Consider the following 15,383-nt stretch of genomic DNA (forward strand, 5'->3'; position numbering starts at 1 on the left):
GGGTGGTGAAGGCCTGGGGTGGGAGGTGGGGGCGGCTAGAAGGGGTCATTGGGTGGAAAAAGGGGACATATGCAATATTTTCAACAATAAAGATTAACAGAAAAAGGTATCTTGTAACTATGGCTCCCTGAACAGAGACACATGAAATCTTTTATTCTGTTCAAACTATAGAATTTATGCTCAGACATTATGGAGCAAGAGGAAGATAATGGAACGAGAAATATGTAAGATAATTATAAAGAAATGAAAGCCTACTTCATGATTCTTCCTCCAAGAATTTTATTGATTCTCCATTCACTCATTCATTCAAACAGATATCTATTAATATACCAGAGACTGTAAAACACTAGAATCCAGTGTTAAGACAGGAATGCTCTCCATTCTCATGAAGCTAAAAGTCTAGCAAGGAATCTGAATATTGCACAAATGATTATAATAAAATACCATGTGTATTATGCTAAGGCAAGCACAAGGAGGTTAATAAAGAAATGCATACTTCAGTATACTGACAGGAACATAAATATTTAAATCTCAGTGGAAGAGAGAGTGATAATCCAAAATAGCACACGGCAAGAAATATCTAGAGTTTAATCTTTGATGTGTGTTATGTAATATTTTGGTGCCAAATTACTTTTCTTAATTACATCTTGATTAGGCTATTATTAAAATGCTCTTTATTCTTCAAGCTCACACAGTCTCACAGTGGGAGAGATGATACAGAGCAACAGTGAGAGGCAGCAGAAAGTCAGCTATAAATATAAAATGTTGTCCTGGATAATTTACAAAGCAAACAATCCACCTGTAAAAAAGTGAGTTAGAACTGTATCCATGGAGAATTACAGAGCTAGAGCATCTCATAGGTGACCTAGTAATACAACCCCCTTTATTTAGCAGGTGAAAGATGCTAAATTAGAACCACATTGTGTTTGAATTTGTTTATAGGAGAGTGGTAGCGAGCAGCACTTTGCAAACTATCTTTGGCGAAGAATTTTTAAAAATCTGTCCCATAGCTATGTATTTGAAAACTACAATACAAATGAATTACAGGAAAAGTGGAAGATATACAAAGTAGAAGCCCAGTTTTTTTCTTATTAGGTTCAAAATTACATTTCAGTAAATGTGGTCAGAATGTGTAGAGAAAGAAGAGAAGCCTGATCATTGTCCAGGGAAAGTGCGCTGTTACTTAATTAGGGATAACCTTGCAGTTTCCCACTGAGAAAGGACTTTGGCATAATCATTACATATGCAGGGCACTGAGTGTGCAAGGCTCGTGCTGTGATGAGCAGGATATGGGGGCGGGTAGTAATAGGGAGGATGAGGACTGTAAGGCACAGCTTGTCTCTGAGAACTACCGGTACACATGGAACAGTAATGGTGCTGCGTAATGGTAATGGTTCAGAACAGTAATGGTTCTGAACCCGAAGTCATGGATCAGAGCTTTTAAGCCATTGGGCTTTACGCCATGTTTCTGCTCTTCAATGATCTATAATTAAATGGAGTCCAGACTGCTGACCCGAAGGCACTGAAAGGTACTTAACTTTTAGAATGACTATATTAACTAAATTGTCCTAAGGCAGTGAGACTAAGTTTTGACAAAATGTCAGAGTTTGAAGATGAAAGGTTGCGATATTCTATCAAGTAACCACACCACCTTAATCTTAAGCCCTGTTCTCTTTGAATCTCACTCTGACTAGGAATTATCTCAGGAACTTGTTAAATGTGACAATTTCCAGAGATTCTGATTCATTCTGTCCTGGGTGAAGGGCAGTGGAGGGTGAAAAGGGCTTTCCATGAACCTACCTGATGATTCTGGTGCAGATGACCTGGCTCCCAAACGTTGAGAATGTCTGTTCCCAAACATGCTGACAAAATGAACTATCCAGCTGATTCTGTGCTATTAGTGTGGAAAGCATAATTCATGTGAAATAATATCTAAAGCATTTGTAGATGGCGTAGACTCTTGTCAGAGAAACACACAATGTGCTACTCGGCGCTTAATATTGCTACCGAAAATCCAACCAGTGTGTGGAAGAAAAGAATCTGCAAATCATCTTCTGTAGTTTTCAACTATATTTAAAGACACGTGGATGGTTAGCTTTTAAGTGCAGAGCTGGCTAATTCCTACATTATTGAGTAGCTACTGGCATTAACTAATTAATATTGGTGCTAATACAGGGTTAGCTGAGGATGAATGCACCATTTTTCTGTCCCCATGGTCAAGCAGCTGATCAAATGTTTGTCAACAAAACAAAGAGTAGATCTTCGTGAAATACATGTCGAGTATTAGCCAGATGTTGACCTTGGCCGAGGTTCATGCTTTCACCATTGTATGTGTGAGTATGTATGTTTATGGCAGTGGTTAATACAGCTCACATTAATCGAGTGTTTATTACTCATTAGCCATTCTGGTAATCCTCAACAACAACCCTAAAATGTGGTGGTTATCGCCCTTTTGTGGGTGAGGGTACGGAGGCTTACAGAGCTCAAGGGCATTCACTTGGAAGAAGTAAAACAGAGCTCTCCAGCTGGTGTGTACTTGGCCTTACATGCTCCCTTTCCACTGGTTTCATGGGCCTGGAAATATGCACCTGAACTCTGAGGGGAATCACTCTTGGTTCTCCAAATACTTCCTCTTACACTGAATACTCCAAAGCAGCTGCTTAAGTTAAATCCTAGATAACGTTGAAGAGAGTGAAGGTTCCTGCTTCCTACCCCTATTCTTGGAAAATCCCTTTATTTCCAGGTACCTGGGATCTCATTGCTTTCTCCTGTTCATGCATTACTGTTGCGGCCTGCCTGTGATGGTTAATTTTGTCAGTGTGACTGGATCAGGGGATATTTGATTCAACATTTTTCTGGGTGTGTCTGTGAGGGTGTTCTAGATGAGATTCATATTTGAACCCATAGACTGAGTAAAGCAGATTGCCCTCCCCAATGTGGGTGGGCCTCATCCAACTATTGAGGGTCTGAACAGAACAAAAGGGTGGAGGGAGAATTCACTCTCTGCCTGACAGCGCAGATGGGACGTCGATCAATCTTCTCCTGCCTGTGGACTGGGACCATCAGACCTCTGGTTCTCAGGCCTTTGCACTGGGACTGAGCTACACCCCTGGATATTATGGGTCTCAAGCTTGCAGATGGAAGATTGTGGGACTTTTCAGCCTCTGATATCACGTAAGTAATTCTTTATAATATATATACATATATATATTCCTTATAAAACATAAACCAATAGAACATTGATTTATGTGTATATAGATCCTACATATAATATATATGATAACCTATGGGTTCTGTTTCTCTGGAGAACGCTGGCTGATAGATTGTCCTAAATGCTATTGCCCTGTAATGTGTACCTTTCTATATTCTCCTCATTAAAACTTACTTGTTCTATGTTCCGTTCTTCCATCTTTTGCTGTCTCTTGACTGTCATCCAGTTAATCAGATACACTAATCTGTTATTCAGGGGCAATGTCCTCTTCTTGCAAGGTACGTAGTTTTATCAGGGCAACAACTTCTTGGATTGATGTCTGAAGCTGAGGGATTGTTGACAGAAATCTCAGACAAGATGACACGTTTGTGGTGGTGACAGAAGCTCAAATCAGACCTTGTGTGACTCCTTCATTAACTAGGATTCCTTGAACCCTACAGCTGTTTAGTTACTTAAAGGTCCCCGAGGGGCCTCTGCAGCTGAAAACATGCTGTTGGCCAAATCCATCTACAGATCTCTCTCCTGGCCACATTGGAGCCCATAACTGAGGGAATCCTTAGCTTTTAAAAGCAAACACGAATGAGGGTAATTCAGGAACAGTTGATATTTGTCAGGGAGACTTGGCTGTTGGTCCTGACCCTGATGTTTGTGGAGATCTTCCATGAGGCAGCTGTGGCTGCTCTTCCGGCCTGAGAGAGCAGTTCCGGTGGAGAATGTTGGCTGTGATCCTCATTATTCCATCAACTTCCTCGCCAATGGCTCTGTATGGAATGTTAGAAGTGAACATAAAATGAACACCTGGAACTACTTCTGGGTTCATGAATCAAAGATTACTCTTTATACTGCTTATTCTCTTGGCTCTTAGAAATTTAATTTAGCAAGCTTTTAAGTTACCTGCAAAAAATGAAAGATATAGTTAATTAAATCAATTAAGGGAAAATTTGGCTCAATTCCCATTTATCCATTTGGATCATGCAAAGCACAGATTTTTTTTTTAAAAAAAGTGAAAACCATCTCTTAAATATAACATGAATTGTAGGGGGGCATGTAGTTCTATGACAATACTATCTAATGTATACTTACATAAAATGTTCCATTTCCATTCCACCACAGCAAATATCAAAAAGGACACTATTTAATTTATGGTGAGGACAGTTGAGAAAAAGACCTATTTTCTTGAGAAGAAAACATAATCAGAGTTTTCAATAATCTTATTAGACAAGTTTGAACTTCTGAAGGAATAAAGCAGAGCTTTTTACATTTGATATTTCAAAGAAGATGAAAAGAAGGATGTGTAATAAACACCCATTCATCTATTATGTTGTCATATTTATTTTAAGTCTTTATTAAGAAAAGACAATAGTTAATATACAAGTAAGGACCCCCTTTGTACCCTTTATTACAGCTGTGTGACCTTGGGCAAGTTCCCTAATCTCTGTTTCTGTGCATCAGTTACTTCATCTACAAAACTGGGATAATATTATCCAGTATTATGGGGTTGTCGAAAGGATTAAACGAATAACAACGTAAAGAACTGAGAACCGAGCCTGGTGCACTGATGTTCAGTTGATGTTTCCTGTGATTGCTCCTTCTCAATCCCATTCTTCCTCCACAGGCAGGCCCTTCCCTGATATTATAGTACATCCTTCTAATCAATGTGTGCCTCTAATATACCATAGTTGTGTCTTTCAAAATCGACCTAACTATACATTTTACAGGTATTGTCATTCTGTGAGTACCATCCTGCTACAACCTGCTTTTTTTTCTTCTTCTTAGTGCTAGGTTTTTGAGCTCTTCATATTGAGAGATATAGATCAAGATCATCCATTTTAATTCCACTGTAATATTTGGTTAGCTGAATATACTGTGGCTTATTCATTCGTTTTCCCTCTCATGGATATTTAGTTGATGGCTAGTCTTTCGTAACCCTGTGTATATTAGTGAGAGTTTCTTCTGGACGGGGCTTCCCAACACTTTTCACTTGGGTCACCCTACCCGTTGTCATTGTGTCTCTAAACCAAGGTTGCCCTGAGGGCTGAAGAGGCCAGTATCTTGTGATACAACCACAATCCATTTACCCATGTCATGCAGGCCCATTGGGAAGCTCTGTCCCAGAGTACTGGTCTTCAAATTAGGGTATGCACCTTGCACCAATCCCACCCCTCCACCATACACAGAGATAATCAAGCACACAGACCCCACTTACACATGAACATCTATACCCATACATTCGTGTTTGTGTATGTACACACATGCGGGCACACATGGACGTTCCCTGTATGGATGGTTGTTAAAGCAATCGATTCCCAGATCCTAAACTTGACCTGCTTGAAGGCCACATGCACGTTCCCGCCTCCTCATTCACCATTTCCTTATCCCAGTTTACAAAAGAAAGGTCTCTTACCTACCATCCAGGATCTTCATATAGTATTGAGCTCCCAAGGGACAATTCAAAATATTCGGGTCCACATAGTATTCTTTCATTGAAGGTCTATACATTTGCAATAGAGCTTCATGCCTTTCCTTGCACACATTTCTGTTAAAGGCAAAAACTTAGGTGTAATTTAAAATCCAGTTAAAATACAGATGTCCAGTTAAATTTCAGATAATAACAAGTAATTTTCTATTATTTATAATATAAGTATGTCCTCAAGTAATATGTCTCAATATGTGCCAGGGGAACATATATTTAAAAATTATTTGTTGTTTACTAAAATCCCAATTTAACTGGGCGTCCTCTCTGTGTGGGAGTGAGTGAGTGTTTGCTAACTTTGGCAAACCCGGTGGAGTTAGAGACAGTTTTGTGATCCATGAAGGCATGTTCTGAATTTAGAGATATTGTAGAGTGGGTGGAAGGACACATTTTGTTTAATGATTTCTCATCTTCCTTCTCCTTATTGGCAGAGGGAGACTCCCGTGAGAGTAAATTAAGTCAGAAATATAAAGGGCACTGTATCCTATTTTATTGGCACAGTGAACTCACGGCAACTCCTTGGTCTTTATCCATCTGTGTCAGACTAAGAATATTCGGGAATTGTAGACAGCATGCTGGGAAACACCTGTCTGTGAGAAAGCACAGCCTGCATTTCTCACTCTGAGCAGGAGAAAGTTTGGAGAGTAGGCTTATTCCCCAAGGCTCAGTCTTGGCTCACCAGCATTATTGGCACGATGTAAGGGGGAAAGAGGTAAACAATTCCATGTTTATTTCCTAGAGATCAACAATATACCTCTGAGTAAAAGAAACTTACGTTGGAAATATTAGTGTTTTATATCTTATTGAACATTTATTCAGATTTGTAGAAGAAACATTTCATTACCATTGTAAAAAGATGACTGGATATTATAAATTCATATATACTCCTCATTTGGACTCAGAGTTCCTGCTCGTGTCATCCATTAATCAATTTTTAGCTTGTTTGTTTCCATCATGTATTTATTAGATTTATACAACTTAGGTGTATTTAGTGGTATTTATTATTAAAAAATGCACTTACTCCTTAATATACTGTTGGTAAGCTTCACACTATTTCTGGCCTCATTCTTTTTATTTTGTTGTTAATTTACAAGGCCTGTTTCATTTTAGCAATTAGCAATATTCATATTTGGATACATGAACTAAATGAAAAAACATTTCCCATTCATTTTATTAAAAGATGCATTTCCAATAAAATTTTACATTTTTATATTTAATAATTATCAAAATTTGGAACATATTTAGTTTTTGATCAATAGTAATATAGTGGTAATTAATATAATACTAATTAAATATAATAAGACAGTAATATTTAAATTACTATTTAAAATAGTAATTTAATGATAATTTTTAAAATAAAAAATTTCTATAACCCTCAGAATCTTAAAAGCACAAGAAAAATATATTGCAATTTGTTATTACATATACATTTCTATAACAGAATATGATAGGGTGATTAATAAAGGACATTCAAGCATAAAAATATATTAAGATAAACTATAGAAGTGACATGGGATGGAAATACAAGTTTAGAAAAAGGTAAAATTTTCAATGTTATAAAAGAGCTGTTTGTGTATTTTTAAAAATAGGTATTATTGCTTATCTTATGCGACTTTTTAATAGATTTAAAATAATGGCATACGGTTATTGTTTAAATGTCAGTATTTATAACTATTGCAAAATTACATCTTTTGCAGCTAGAGGTCTGGGACCTCATTTATAATTTAAAACTTTACATGTCTATTTAAAAATTTGCAAGTGGCTGCATAATTTTTAAAAAGTATTTGGTAGAGCAGATGTGCAAAAAATGTAGATGTCCAACAGCTCTATGGTGTGCCTAAAGAGGGATTGCTGTGGAGGAAGTGTGTATATACTTAACTAGATTCTGCCAGATTCTAAGTGGTTGCCCTATATTACACTCCCACTAATAGTGTATGAGAATTCCCGTATTTTGACATTTTCTCAAACACTTAGTATTGTCAACTTTTAAGGTTTGCCAGTTGGAGGTATAAAATGCTCTCACTTTATGGTATTAAATTTGCACTTCTCTGGTGATTGGTGAGGTTGAACTTTACATGTGTTGTTTAGATTTTTGTATTTCCTTCTCTGCTGATTGCCTTCTCATATCTTTGCTCATTTTTCATTCTTTTTGTTGTTGTTAATCCTTACCCCAGATATTTTTTTTCTGTAGAGAGAGTGGAAGGAAGGGCGGGGAGACACCGAGGGAGAGGGAGGAAGGGAGAGGGATAGATAGATAGATAGATAGACAGACAGCTAGATAAACATCCATGTGAGAGAGACACATTGATTGCCTCCTGCACATGTCCCAACCAGGGCTGGGATTGAACCTGCAACCCAGGTATATGCCCTTGACCAGGAATCGAACCCACAGCCCTTTGGTGCATTGGTGGATGCTCTAACCACCAATTGAGCAGCACTGGCCAGGTCTCTTTGCCCATTTTTCAGTTGTTAATGTACATATTTGTAAAGCAGGGAACTAATTTTTGCAGCATGTTGACTCTTGTCGCTTATTTTGCAGAAAACACCTTTAAACTTCCTTTACTCTTCCTATTTCTCCACCTACTCCTTCATTAGCCAAAAATGCTTCTGTCAACAAAGTATTCATTTTCTTGATCTGTTACTAGAGGGTGTCCTCTACAGAAGTTAACTGCTGATTTTCCTTCCCATATAGAGCATCAAACCACATGGACATGTCTGACTACATGAGGAGAATTACTTATTTTACATGGGTAAATGTACAGGTAACTTGATACAAATGAAAAAAAAAAAGAAAATAAATAAAAGCAACTTGTCACCTTACTAAAAACCTAGGGTTATGCTGATTGGCTTAATAAGATTTGATTCCTTTAAATATGAAATGGTTTATGAAAAGGGTTCCCTCTTGAGGTCTTTAGTGATTATGTGAAATAAGGCCATTCCTGACTTACGAGCTAATTGGCCAGGGCAGTGAGCATACATTGAGGCATTGAATGTAACTGGTTTATGGAATGGGCTGAACCTAATGGGAGATACAGAAGATGGCCTTAATTTTCCTCCCACCACTCTTTTCAATTCTGATGATCAGATCTCTCTTCCTGGTCCCTGGATACCAGCCGAGCCCCCAACTTTCCAGTCACTTTCAGTGATAAGAAAATTTCCTTTCAGTAATTAGGATTCACCGTCAGAAAGTCCAGTCTGATCCAGCTAAAAACTTTAATACTAAAGCCAGTTTAAATTTTCTCTCCCCGCCTAGCTCAGTCCTAACCTGAGATCTTCTGTAGGAAAGAGAGTGTGGTCTCTGGTTTCCCTCTTCTCATCCTTTCTCTTTTCTCTCAGATTGGAGAAAGAGGGAGGATCAGAGGGTAAGAACAGAAGACACAAAGCAAAAGAACAAAAGTCTTTGTACTTAGCTGGTGTCCTTTGTGGTTCTCTGATATGGGGGTGTCTGGGTACTGGTTGTTTTGCAGGCCATGTTTTGTTTTTGAGGGGACATATATTCATTCTGATATAGTTCTGTGCTCTTCAGAGAACTTCTTAAAACCGGCAGTTCCTGCCTCCAGGACCTCTTACCGCCGAGATTCCTCTGGTGCTGGCAGGCAATCCTTTGAGAGACTAACCCCTCTCAAGCACAGCTGCTTCTGCGAGGTCTACTTCACCTAAGATCAACTCACACATCTCAGCCATATCAAATTCTAGGACTCCCGGCTCCTCCCCCAACACTAAAGCTCTTTCTCTTTGCCTTGCAAGAGAGTTGCTCCAGCCAGGCGCCCCACTTCAAATCCCCTACGCTGTGACTTTTCCAGGTGTGGTCCAAGGACAGGCAGCCTCATCATCACGTGGAACCCTGTTACAAATGTGGTACTTCAGGCTCCATCCTCGGAGGACCGAATCAGCTCTATGCAGCGATTCCCCAGGGGGTTCTTGTGCACAGTGCGGTTTGAGAAGCCTGACCTGGGTCAGAAGCCGTCTCTGGTCTCGGTGTTCAGGTTGACCCCTAACCTCCAGGGGATGTATGTAAGGCTCTCTCAAGTTCTCTCAAAACACCCTGTTTACATCTACCCTGAGCTCCTGTAGCTCTGTCATCCAGCTGGGGAACCATATTACAGGAACCCCTAGCTTCTAGGAGACTTTTTCTAGCAGATTTTATCACTTAGTCTGGAACGGGAGCACTTTCTTTTCTTTCTCCCTGATAGAGAGGAGAAAATCCAGAACTTTCCTCCTAAAGCCTAGAAATCACTGCCTCCCTGACCCTCTGAACAAACTCCAGTCTTTGCCTAGAATGGCTAGATGAAGGGCGGGAGAGGAGGACCCTCTCATTAAACAAGGCTTGAAGGAAGGTGTCAGACACACCCACAGTTCCTCTCATCAGAATGTGCAGCCAACAAGCACCTCTTGTCCTCAGTTCGGGGCTTTACTCTGAAATTCCACAACAATTGAAAAGTTATATTCTTCTGTTACAGTAAAAAGTATTCTTATATAAGTATAACGTGAAATGTGATCTAATTTTGGAAATTCTTTTCACATCATAAAAATGCCAAAGTTGGCTAGCATAAAGGAAAGAAGTGTAATTTATAGGCTATGTTATTTAGACCAGCATGATAAGAACTAAAATAGTTGAATAAAATTGAAATAGAAAAATGTCTGGAGAGCATTTGACAAGAATGGGATAGCAGAGAGGTAAGCAGAGCCCATAGCTGCTTTTGCTCGGAGGAAATTGCCTGTAGGGTTTCCTGAAAGGATGCCCTGGCTGGTTTGGCTCAGCGGTTAGAGCGTCAGCCTGTAGACTGAAGGATCACTGGTTTGATTCCAGTCAAGGGCATGTACTTTGGTTGCAGGCTCGATCCCCAGCTCTGGTCTGGAGGGAGTGTGGGAGGCAACCAGTCAATGTGTCTCTCTTGCATTGATGTTTCTCTATCTCCTCCTCCTTCCTTCCATTCTCTCTAAAAAACTCAATGGGGAAAAAACATCCTTGGGTGAGGATTAACAACAGCAAAGAGAAATGAAATGAAAGGATTTCCAAGAAGGGGAGTCTAAAAAGAGACCCCCCTACACACATTAAGCTCAGACATTAAAGGACTAAGGTATCTCCAGGGTGAAGGTCCATAACTAAACCTACCTCACTCTCAATCTCACCCATACTTCAATTCCCGTTTCAACCCCTAGGTCTCTCCAGAGGAGGTTGCCTTGAATTGGTGGGAAGAAAGAAAAGGGGAGGTGGACTTTCTTGTGGTCTAGGGAACCCCAGACTTCTTAATTTTATTTGAGGTGGTTCAGAGTGACTTACAATACTTCCAGCACCTGGAAGAATGAAATGCAAGTCGTCTTTGGAGGAAGACGTAGTAAGCCTAGTCTTCAAATAACTCCTGTTAATATTTTTCAAAGACAATGCTCTGTATACAGTAAACAAACAAACACAAGCGAACATAAACACCCATTTCTTTGGGTCTTTATTCCTTATAAGGGCTCCTGTGTCATGTAAAATTCAATATAAATGTATGTGTTTTTTTCCTGTTAATCTGTTTAACTCTCAGGCCCTTAGGAGAGCAGAGGTAACAATTTGCTTCCCCTACACTAATGTTTGGTTTTTGTTATTCATCGGATGCCAGTCTTATGGTTTAAAATATTTATTTGTTGTTGTTGTTATTTTAGAAAATCACAAAACTGGCCAGGTCTTCATATTTTTGGTCTATTTTAATTTCTTCTTTTATGATTTGGCACATTTAGCCATTTTCTTTTTTATGATTAGTTTGTAAGAGCTCTTTCTATAGCAGTAGTAATTCTTTCCATCATGTGTGTTACTAAATAGTTTTCCTAAGTCTTTCAAGCTTCTATAAATGTGGTACTTTGTTTTTGGTGCCAGGAAACATTCAATTTCTATGAACATTCATTTTCTTCTATGGTTTCTGGCTTGGTGTCAAATTCATAAAGACTTATTCCAGCCCTGGCCGATGTAGCTCTGTTGGTTGGAACATCATCCCGTACACCAGGAGGAGGTGGGTTCAATTCCCTGTCAGGGCACATACCTAGTTTGTGGGTTTGATAGAGGGTCAGGGAGGGGGAGGGAGGCAACCAATTGATGTTTCTCTCTCTGTCTCTTCCTCTCCCTAATAATTAATAAAAAAAATTTAAAAAGAAGGTTATTCCAGTTTTATTACTAAAAGTGTTTACTCATATTTTGTTACTGTTTACATTTATTAAAAGTTTAACGAATTTAATGAAATTTAATTTTTCTCTTAAAGTGGCTAGCCAGTTGCCACAAATTATTTAGTGACTAATATTGAAATGCCACATTTATTATACACAAAATTCTCATAATACTTGAGTTTATCTCTGGGATTTTCTACACTGCCCCTTGGTAGTCTGTTCGTTTTTTCCTATGCCAACACTATCCATGTTGTTACTGTTATTGTTCAATGCAAGATGCTACTATTTAATAGGGGAAGTGTGTGTCCCCTCCCTTCCATCCCTCCAGAATTTTTGTTATGGTCTTTGCAGTTAGAAACATTGATGAGAGAGAAACATCGATCAGCTGCCTCCTGCACATCTCCCACTGGGGATATGCCCGCAACCCAGGTACATGCCCTTGACCGGAATCGAACCTGGGACCCTTCAGTCCGCAGGCCGAGGCTCTATCCACTGAGCCAAACCGGTTTCGGCGATGCTACTATTTAATAGGGGAAGTGTGTGTCCCCTCTCTTCCATCCCTCCAGAATTTTTGTTATGGTCTTTGCAGATCAATTTTAAGATAATTGTTGTTAAATTCTAAAATAATCCTGTTGGAATTGGGATTGGGATTACATGCAGTTTATAGTCTATTTTAAAGAGAGTTGACATCTGTATAGTACCAAATCTTTCTGTCCAGAAACAAGGTATGCCTTTTTATTTATTCAATAGTTCTTTTATATTTCTTGGTAGAGTTTTGTAATTTTTATCACAATATTTCTTTTTAGTTTTCCCCACTATTTGTTTTGTGGTTAGTTGCTATTGTAAATGGGGCAGTTTTCTCACTACTTATCTTTGGTGTGTGAAAAGACCAATTGCGTTTCTGTGTACTTATTTTGAAATGAACTACCTGATTCTGTTAATAATTTCAAATGTTTTGCCATTTGTTTTCCTGGGGTTCACAGGTATAAAATTCTATCAGTTGGAAATGATGATAATTTTGCATCCTCCCTTCTTATTTCATTTTCTTGATTAACTGCATTGTTTTGAATGTTCAGAAAAATAGTAAATTGTGATCTAAGATATCCTTATCTTATTTCTCACTTTGATGGAAATACTTCCGTTATTTATCCCCTAAACATAATCCTGGCCTTAGATTTACAATATGTATTGTTTTTGTGCTTCTTAATACTTTTTTCACCTAGTCCCGCAACCCCCTCTCTTGTCCTACTGTTTATTTGGGGGGTTTTTTATAGGTGGCTTTTTAAAAGCTTTTTTCATTTTCTTCCGGCTTTGGTTTCAAGCTAAGAAAGACTTTTCAATCTAATTTTGTTAAAAATGCTTACTCATGTTTTTGTATTACTTTGTTAAAATTCTTATTTTTAGTTAATTTTGTGCTTATTCTTTAAATATATATTTTGGGTTAAATACTAATTAAACATTTTATGCTAATATTTTGATAAAGAATATATTTTCCAAGCAGCACATCAAGTTGGACAAGAACAGCAAAATGCTTGGTTGAGTTGGCCGCACCTGAGGTAAATTTTATCTACTGATGGCAGCTACTCCAATTTTACAGTTGGATATTATTGTATAAGAACTGGGTATGAAGGGCTCAAATATATTTTCTTCTTTTAGGAAATTAAAAATTTTTTTTCTATTTCCTTTTTGAGATACACGAATATCTATATTCCCAAATTCCCCATTTCCTTTCTTAGGCCAAGAATACAGACCAGTCCTCTGAAAGAAATCATCTTCATGCAACAGCAAGATCTCATGGGCTGACTTTTGTGGGCAGAGCTCTAGGGGACTGGTGCTTCATGGAAACCAGGAAACATCAGTGTGGAGGAAAGAGACAAGAATAAGAGAGATTGGGACAAGGAAAGGCTGCCTCTGAAACCAAGATCTGGTCAGACCACAACCCAAATCAAATCAGCAGCAGAAGCCTGCCCTCATGACACAGCCACACTTTCCCCACCTTCCTGCAGCCCCGGACACAGCATTCTAGGAGAGCGCAAACTGGATCTAGAATTTCCGTAAGGATTTCCTTGTCAATCTAAATTTAACACTAGACTGTGGCCCATGAAAACTCCTGCAGTTACCTGTGCTCTCTGTTTCTCATCTTTAGGCAGGATGTGGAAGGACCAGTGCAGGACTCAGAGACCTGGCAGGTGTCAGATCCACTGCCTGGAGGGAGCTGAGTTGTTACATCACCACATGAAGGCCACCCACTGAACACCCCATGGGACATGACATGAGTGAGAAATGAATGTTAATGATGTTAATCAAACCACCAAGATTTGGGAGATGGTCTGTGTCAGCAGTTAGATTGCCCTAATACTCAAGGATGAATGTTGGGCAGACAACAAAACCTGGTTCCACTTCCATTTCTATACTTGCATTTAAAAGATACAGTAAGGTCCTAGCCAGTTTGGCTCAGGGGATAGAGTGTTGACTTGCGGACCAAAGGGTTCTGGATTCGTTCAATTCCAGTCACATACAGCCTTGGTCAGGGCTGTGTGGGAGGCAACCAATTGATGTGTCTCTCTCATATAGATGTTTTTTCTCTCTCTGTCTCTCCCCCTCCCTTTCACTCTCTCTAAAAAAATCAATGGGAAAATATCCTCAGGTGAAGATTAACATAAAAAAATAAAAGACACATAGACCACTGCAATATTTTTTATCTCTAATATAATTCCCTCACATAACTATGCCCACATTTTGTTCTCCAAAATTCTCAGACAATCCCTCTCCAGTCCCAGCTCACACGCCTCTTGTTCTTCAGCTTCAGCTTCACCTCTTCCAAATCTGCATCACAAAAGCTCAAAGAATCATCGGGCAAAGTAGAACTACCTTGGGAAGGTGGGAGAGAGATGAAAAAAGGGGCAAAAGGGCAAGTGTTGGAAAGTTTATGCATTAATAATATCATAACATTTATAGCAGTGAAAATTTGAAAACCGCCTAAACATCAAACAATAGGAAAATGGTTAAATTATGGTCTACTTGTTACTGGTTATACGAATAAGATAGACTTAGTTCCTATGCTCATGGAGCATATGGTCTAATGGGAATATTTTATAGCCATTTCCAATAAATGTGCTTTAGAAATACAGTTAATAATGTGAAAAGAAACGAATGGCACAATTTCAAGTGAAAAATTCAGATAACAAGCTGCATGTATAGAAGTAAAATTCCAATTTAAAAATGTCTGTATGTAAGTCCTTACATATGTATGTATATGTACATATATCTGTATGCATGCATATCAAACTGTTAAAAGTGGATATTGACATTACAGGTAATTTTTACTTTTAAAGTAATTTTCTATGTTTTCAAAATGTTAATGGTAAGTACATTTTTAATATTAAGTGGAGTTTAAAGATTATTCTGATCCCTTTCCTTATAATTTTCTGCATTTTTCAAATGTCAATAGAATGTATAATTAGGAAAAGCATGAACCAATCCACAGTATTTGATATCATTGCCTACAGAGAGACTGCCACAGTGGCTTCCCGAGTTCATAGATGTTTACCTCCA

This window comes from Myotis lucifugus, unplaced genomic scaffold (assembly GCF_000147115.1).
Source record: "Myotis lucifugus unplaced genomic scaffold, Myoluc2.0 scaffold_184, whole genome shotgun sequence".
NCBI classification, from domain to species: domain Eukaryota; kingdom Metazoa; phylum Chordata; class Mammalia; order Chiroptera; family Vespertilionidae; genus Myotis; species Myotis lucifugus.